We start from the raw sequence: 6165 nt of genomic DNA, 5'->3' as shown, positions 1-6165 counted from the left end.
AAAGAGAGATGATGAGGATAGAGCAAGGAAGGGGATGAGGTTGAAAAATAATAGATAAAATCTGTAGGAGTTGGTTATGGCAGTGATGTGAGGGGTGAGGAGAGGGGCGTGTCAAGCTTGATTCAAAGGTCCTAGCTTCAGTGACAAGTTAAATCTTGATGCTACTAACCGCAAAAAGGCAGGAGTCAGACCGTTATTTAGGAAGAGAAAATTGTGGATTTGATTTTGATCAGTTTGAGTTGAAGGTCGCTGTGAAAGAACCAAATGAAGATAGTTGGATTTAAGAGTAAGAAGCTCTGGAAAGTAGTCCGATACGGAGATGGGTGACATCTTCCCCTCAGTGGTATTTGGTTTTGTTTTTGTTTTTCTGCGGTACGCGGGCCTCTCACTGTTGTGGCCTCTCCCGTTGCGGAGCACAGGCTCCGGACGCGCAGGCCCAGCGGCCATGGCTCACGGGCCCAGCCGATCCGCGGCATGTGGGATCTTCCCGGACCGGGGCACGAACCCGTGTCCCCTGCATCGGCAGGCGGACTCCCAACCACTGCACCACCAGGGAAGCCCCCCTCAGTGGTATTTGAAGCTGTTGAGTTAGATTCCATCATCCAAGGATACGACGTAGAGCAAAAAGAGGGGGCAAGGATGGGAGTTGGGGAGCCCAGCATTCAGGGGAGGCAGAGGGAGGGGAGCCCCATGAAGGAGGCAGGGAAGGAATGTCCAGAGGGAAGAAAACAGCCAGGAGACTAGTGTCACAGAAGCTAAAGGCTTCGAAAAGTTTCAGTGGGGCTGGGGAAGGGCCAGCAGCGTGGCAGGTGGGGGAGCAGCTGGCTGAACTTCGCAGAGTCCAGCCTATGCAGCTAGGGTCAGTGCTTGAATCGGAAAACTTAGACTTTCTGGACAATGACCATCACAAAAGGGGAAAAGGGAGATGCCTTTAGTTGAGCATCTAACCACGAACCAGGCACTTTACGGTACTATCTTATTTATCAATACATCCATTCTTAGAGGCAGGGGGTGGGGATTCTATTCTTGCCCTTTTACTGATAAGGAAATTGAGGCTCAGAGAAGTTATGCATTGGTCAAGCCATACAGAACTGGAGCTTGAACTCTGTTTTGCCTAGTTGTAAAACCCTTTGTCTTTCTAATTTATACCTGGTGGGCAAATGCCCCGCCTACCCTTTCCACATTCAGTGTGCCACGAATGTGGCATCACCAATCCCTGCTTCCCTGGGGCCTCACCTCCTGAATGGCAGCAGCCCTGCCTTGAGCCAAAAGCTGCAGAAGGAGGGAACCAGGGGAGTTCTCAGTCTGGAGCCATCCGTCTGCTGGCTGGTGACACCGACACCGGGGCCCCAGCAGAATAGCAGGCTTGTTCGCTCTTGTCTGGCTGTTAGTGGTGATGTATGAATAAGCAAAGAAGACAGCTCCATTTTCATAAGTTAACTTGTGCCGAGAGTAAGGAAGACGGGAAACAGTGCACTTAATCATAACCACAGGGCCAGCGCAGAAAACAATGACAGAGCCTTTTCTGTTCATCACAGTGTTTTATTATAATAACTCCCATTATAGAGGAGACAGGCGGTGTGGAATGCTGAGGGTGGCAGCACACCAGCATCCCGCGTCATCTCCCCAAGAGGAATCCCTGGGATTGTACCTCTTAATGGGATAGCAAGCCCAGGATGGGTTTGCATCATCAAGATTAAGGCTTTAGACTTTGACCTCTGGAGACCAGGCTGTAGTTGCCACCTGGCTGGTGAGCTGGGATTGCCAGAGCTGTGAAAATAAGCTGTCTCATATGTGCTGTCACCGGGGACCTGAGGACAACTATGCCCAGAACAGTGTTCCAGGACAGCAGTGCTACCCAAAAAGCTTTGGGGGAAGCTTGGCAGCTTGGAGGTCTGTGTGGAAGGGGCAGGTGTGGCCTGCAGTGTGGCAGGGGCTGCGATAGACAGGAAACAGGCATCACCCACTCTCCCCATAGAATCCACTATTCCCTGCCCTCCGTTCCTCCTACTTATCAGCGTTTCTGTCATTGCAAGTACCGTGCTGCTTCATAATTGTTTACCTGTCTCCTTCCAACTGCCTCTGGGGTGCAGACTATGTTTTATCTGTCTTTGATTCCTTAGTATTTTGTGTGGTATCTGACACAAAGCAAACCCTCAGTCAATATCAGACTGAACGAAAGTGAAGGTAGGATAAGGATTGTGTCAGCTAAGGAAGGGAGGGGACAGCTGAGACCGAAGACGCCGAACCCAGGCCAGTGGGTCAGAATATTGGGCCAGGGAATTCTGGGTATGATGATAAGAGTAGATACCTACTGAACATTTTACTATTTTCTGGGCGTTGTTAGTGGTGATGTTTGAATGAGCGAAGAACACAGCTTTATTTTCACAAATTAACTTGTGCCTAGAGAAAAAAAATGTTCAATTCTGAGGTGTGTACTTTTGTCAATGCCATGTTATAAATGAATGACGAAACGGGCACAGAGAGGTTAAGTAACTTGTCTAAAGTCACACAGCTAGCACCTGGGTGAGGAGCCAGGATTGGAAACCAGGCAGTCTGGCTCTGCCATACTTTCTTCACCACTTTACTGTACTCCACAGGAGGAGGCCACTGAATTCTGCTGGTTGATGCGCTAGATTTAGACACCACATGAGTTTTATTGTTTGCTAGGGGCCCTGCAAGGGAACCTCACTGATGACCAAAGCCGGGACAGAGCTCCCAGACCCTGATCAATAATTCTCAAATTTTAATGTGCATCCAGATTACCTGGGGATTTTTTTTTTAATGCAGATTACCAGACCCAGTGGCCAGAGTTCTTATTCAGAAGTGTTATGTGATGAGGGAATTAGTATGTGATATTACCCCCATACTCCCAGATCTTGAGAGATAAGAAAAAGGAGAGCAAATTGTCACCTTATTTTGCTGATAAAAGTTAAATTGGACGTTTTGACTTAGATGTACATCTATGGTGGATATTCATAATACCAACCCCAGAGCTGGAATCGCCCACCCTGTCACAGAAAGCATGGGGCGACTGCAGCCTCATCCGGAGGGGACCTGCCCTGTACAACTGATCCAAGGTGGAGCTCTGCTGGCACACTGGCTCCTGGGAGGAAGATGAAGGAATGGCTAGGCCACCTGAACTCGGTTCTCTCTGAAACTCACCAGGTCAGGTAACTCCTTCCCTGCCCTTGGGGAAGAGGAAGGATTGGGGTAAGAAGCCAGGAAATCCCTCCTTCACAAAAGGAAAGATGTAGAGGGAAGCAGCCTTCCGGTCACAGTTAACTTCACAGTTGAGGCCTGGGAATCTGCACTTTTAACAAGAAGCCCAGGTGTTTATGTTAGCAGTTGGTCCTCAGACCACACTTAAAGAAACAAACTTCTAGAAGGACTTAATTGTTATGCTAGATGGCCTTCAAAAAGAAAACCATTTGGATGGGCTTACTGTCTTTCAGAAGCTGACCGATGAGCTTGAATGATGATATTTAAGAAGAGCTATTACTTATATAGTTTTTAATATGCCCCAGCCCCTGTGGTTAGCCCTTAACACATATGAAGTCATTTAAACATGTGAAGTCACAGCAGTTAGATACTGGGGCACAGAGAGGTTAAGTAATTTCTTCAAGGCTACACAGCTAAAAAGTGGCAGGGCTAGAAATTGGAACCAGGCAGCCTGGCCCCAGCCTTCCCCTCTGGCTACACCGCTGCCCGTGGTTTCCGGTCCCCGGACACAGACCTCTGCAGGGGTAAAGGCAGTTAGCCCAGGGTATTCACAAGCCCACTTGCAAAGCCCAGCTGTCGCTTTAATCATCGACAAAGCAGCTAATGAATTCATCTAAAAAAGCAAAATGAAATCTTAGTAGCTGTTTATTATTTTGCCTTCTCAACCAGTGGATATTAAAATTACAGCTATCATGTTGCTAATTAAGGATTTTGTGTTCTTAACCTTAAAGAGGACTGGCATATGTGAAAGGGCCGCTTGCCACCATCAAAGGATATGCAGCCCAGGTGCAAAATGACAGAAGGAGAATTTGGATGTTATCCTTTGAGATAACATGGCTTAAGGTTAACCATGCAAACTACTCCTTCTCTGAAGATGAAGCCCTTGAGATGAAGGCTCCAGTAGAGCAACCCATATAAAAGATGCTTTCAGGTGCTGCCACCCCATCTTTGCAGTTTTCCATGCAACTGAGGAAGATGCCAGAGTTCCCAGAGCTGAGTGAGAGAGTATGTTGATGTTGGCGAATGGGGAGAGGATGAAATGCTTTGCAACCTCAGAAATGTGGGGACACTAATACACTAACATATGTGGTCTCCATTCAGGAGAGATTTACGCACCAGATGTCATTTATTTAGCAGACATTTATTCATGCCTATTAGTGTGTTAGACATTATGCAGTCCTTGCCCTTGGACAGATGGAGAGGTGGACATTTACAGATGAGGTGTGTGTGCTTGAATGTCACCCATTCTGTCCTTGACAGGACATAAGTCAGCCGACGGCAAAAATACCAGGAGGAAGCGCTAAGTCGAGACGTCCCCCATCTAACGCGGGAATTCACAGTCTGCTTCTTGCTAGAGATGGGCCTGAAAGGATTACTGGTAGGGAGTAGCAGGGGGCAAGGCTGGCGGGAGCTGTATGAGCAAGACATGGAGATGAGGACACAAGCAGTAAAACTATGCATTTTCGTGTGGCTGTTAGAAAATTCATCTGAAGAGTAGGTCGAGGCAGAATACAATTCATGGAATGTCCGAAAGTGGAATTTGGACTTTCAGATAGCTGAAGATTACCTCTCCTGAAATTCAGATGGCCACCCTAAACTCAGTGAAACATCATTGCCCTTTATCGGTTCTGAGCACATGACACCCTTCTTTCATCATGCCAAAATAAACCATGGTGGCGCCAGCCAGGGGTCATTAGTAATAAAGAACCAGCTCCCCCAAGGACCCCACATGCCCTTTGAGTCCCAGCCTCGGAGTGAGGTTATTAAACAGGCTCTCTAACAAGGTTACAGCATCAAGACTCAGCACACAGCTTTCTCAGCTGAGGGCACCGCGCCTTTCAGACCTGTTTTGCACGAACGTCCCAAGCTTGTTGCATGTGGAATTGATTAGCTCTTGCACTTTCTGAATTGGTGACCTGTTTTTCTGAGGGATTCTACACGTTTTGGTTGTGATTATATACAATGACACAGTGGGTGGTAGTATTTTTCCTATGCCGCTGATTTATGTATTTGTGCTGGGGCAGTGATTTAGATGGGAGCTCGATAAATTGATCAAATAAATTACACCAAACCCACACACCATCATTTCAGGGAGCTGTCATCACACCAAAGAGGTTCTATGTCGCCCAGCGTGGTATTCCAGGAGAACCGTTGTGTTTTCTTCACGGGTTGCTAGGCTTTCATTTGGTCAGAAAGGGCTTTATTTCTCAGACTGGCCAACAATATAAGAATTTTAGCTCCAGAAGACATCAGTTAGCTGTGGAAGACAGTGCCCATTAGTCCCGTGACCTTTAGCAAGTTACTTAAATTTCTGAGTCTCAGTATCTCATCCTGTAAAATGTGGACTTATAATTTCTGCCTCAAACGTTTGTTGTAAAGGTAAGCAGTAATGCAGAGACAGTGGAAAGAATCTGGATGTCAGATAACTATAGATTCATATCCTGGCTCCAGGATATTCAAGTTATACAAATCACGGTCCTCAGTTTTCCTAGTTTGTAAAGTGCTGTTGATAGTAGTTGCAAGGGAATACCTTCTGCACGTGGCATGATAGGGTTGTCTAACAGAAGATAGTTGATTCTGATGGCTGCCTGCCCCACCTAGAAGACCTGAGTCCAGAAACATTAACACTCTAAGAAATTGGGGTGAGTGGAAGACTCACCTGAGGTGCTAAAGCTGCTAAGAAATTGATTGAGAGACCTGACTCGCCTTTGATGTTGGCCTCGGTACAGTAGAGGGCGAGGCCCATGTCAAAGCCGAGCTCTGGGGACAGAGAAGCAATTGTTCCTCTAGAAAACACGCCTGCCTTGACGTGATGCTTGTTGACAAAAGACCAAGTGGATGTGAGAGTAAACACGCTGCAAGAATGTGGCTCTTCTCTGGGGGCTCCCTTCTCATTAACCAAGGGTCATTTCTTCCTCTCTGAGTGAGAAAATTACCTCAGCT

At 47.2% G+C, this 6165-nt stretch overlaps 1 protein-coding gene across 1 annotated transcript in view; it reads left to right on the top strand.

Annotated features, from left to right (window-relative positions):
• LARGE1 (LARGE xylosyl- and glucuronyltransferase 1) overlaps positions 1-6165 on the top strand; it is a 443593-nt gene that overhangs the window by 312820 nt on the left and 124608 nt on the right. The gene's annotated exons all lie outside the window — the stretch shown is intronic.

This window comes from Lipotes vexillifer, unplaced genomic scaffold (genome assembly GCF_000442215.2).
Source record: "Lipotes vexillifer unplaced genomic scaffold, Lipotes_vexillifer_v1.1 scaffold374, whole genome shotgun sequence".
NCBI classification, from domain to species: domain Eukaryota; kingdom Metazoa; phylum Chordata; class Mammalia; order Artiodactyla; family Lipotidae; genus Lipotes; species Lipotes vexillifer.
Note: the sequence above shows the minus strand (reverse complement) of the source record. Positions and strands in the feature narration are given on the sequence as shown.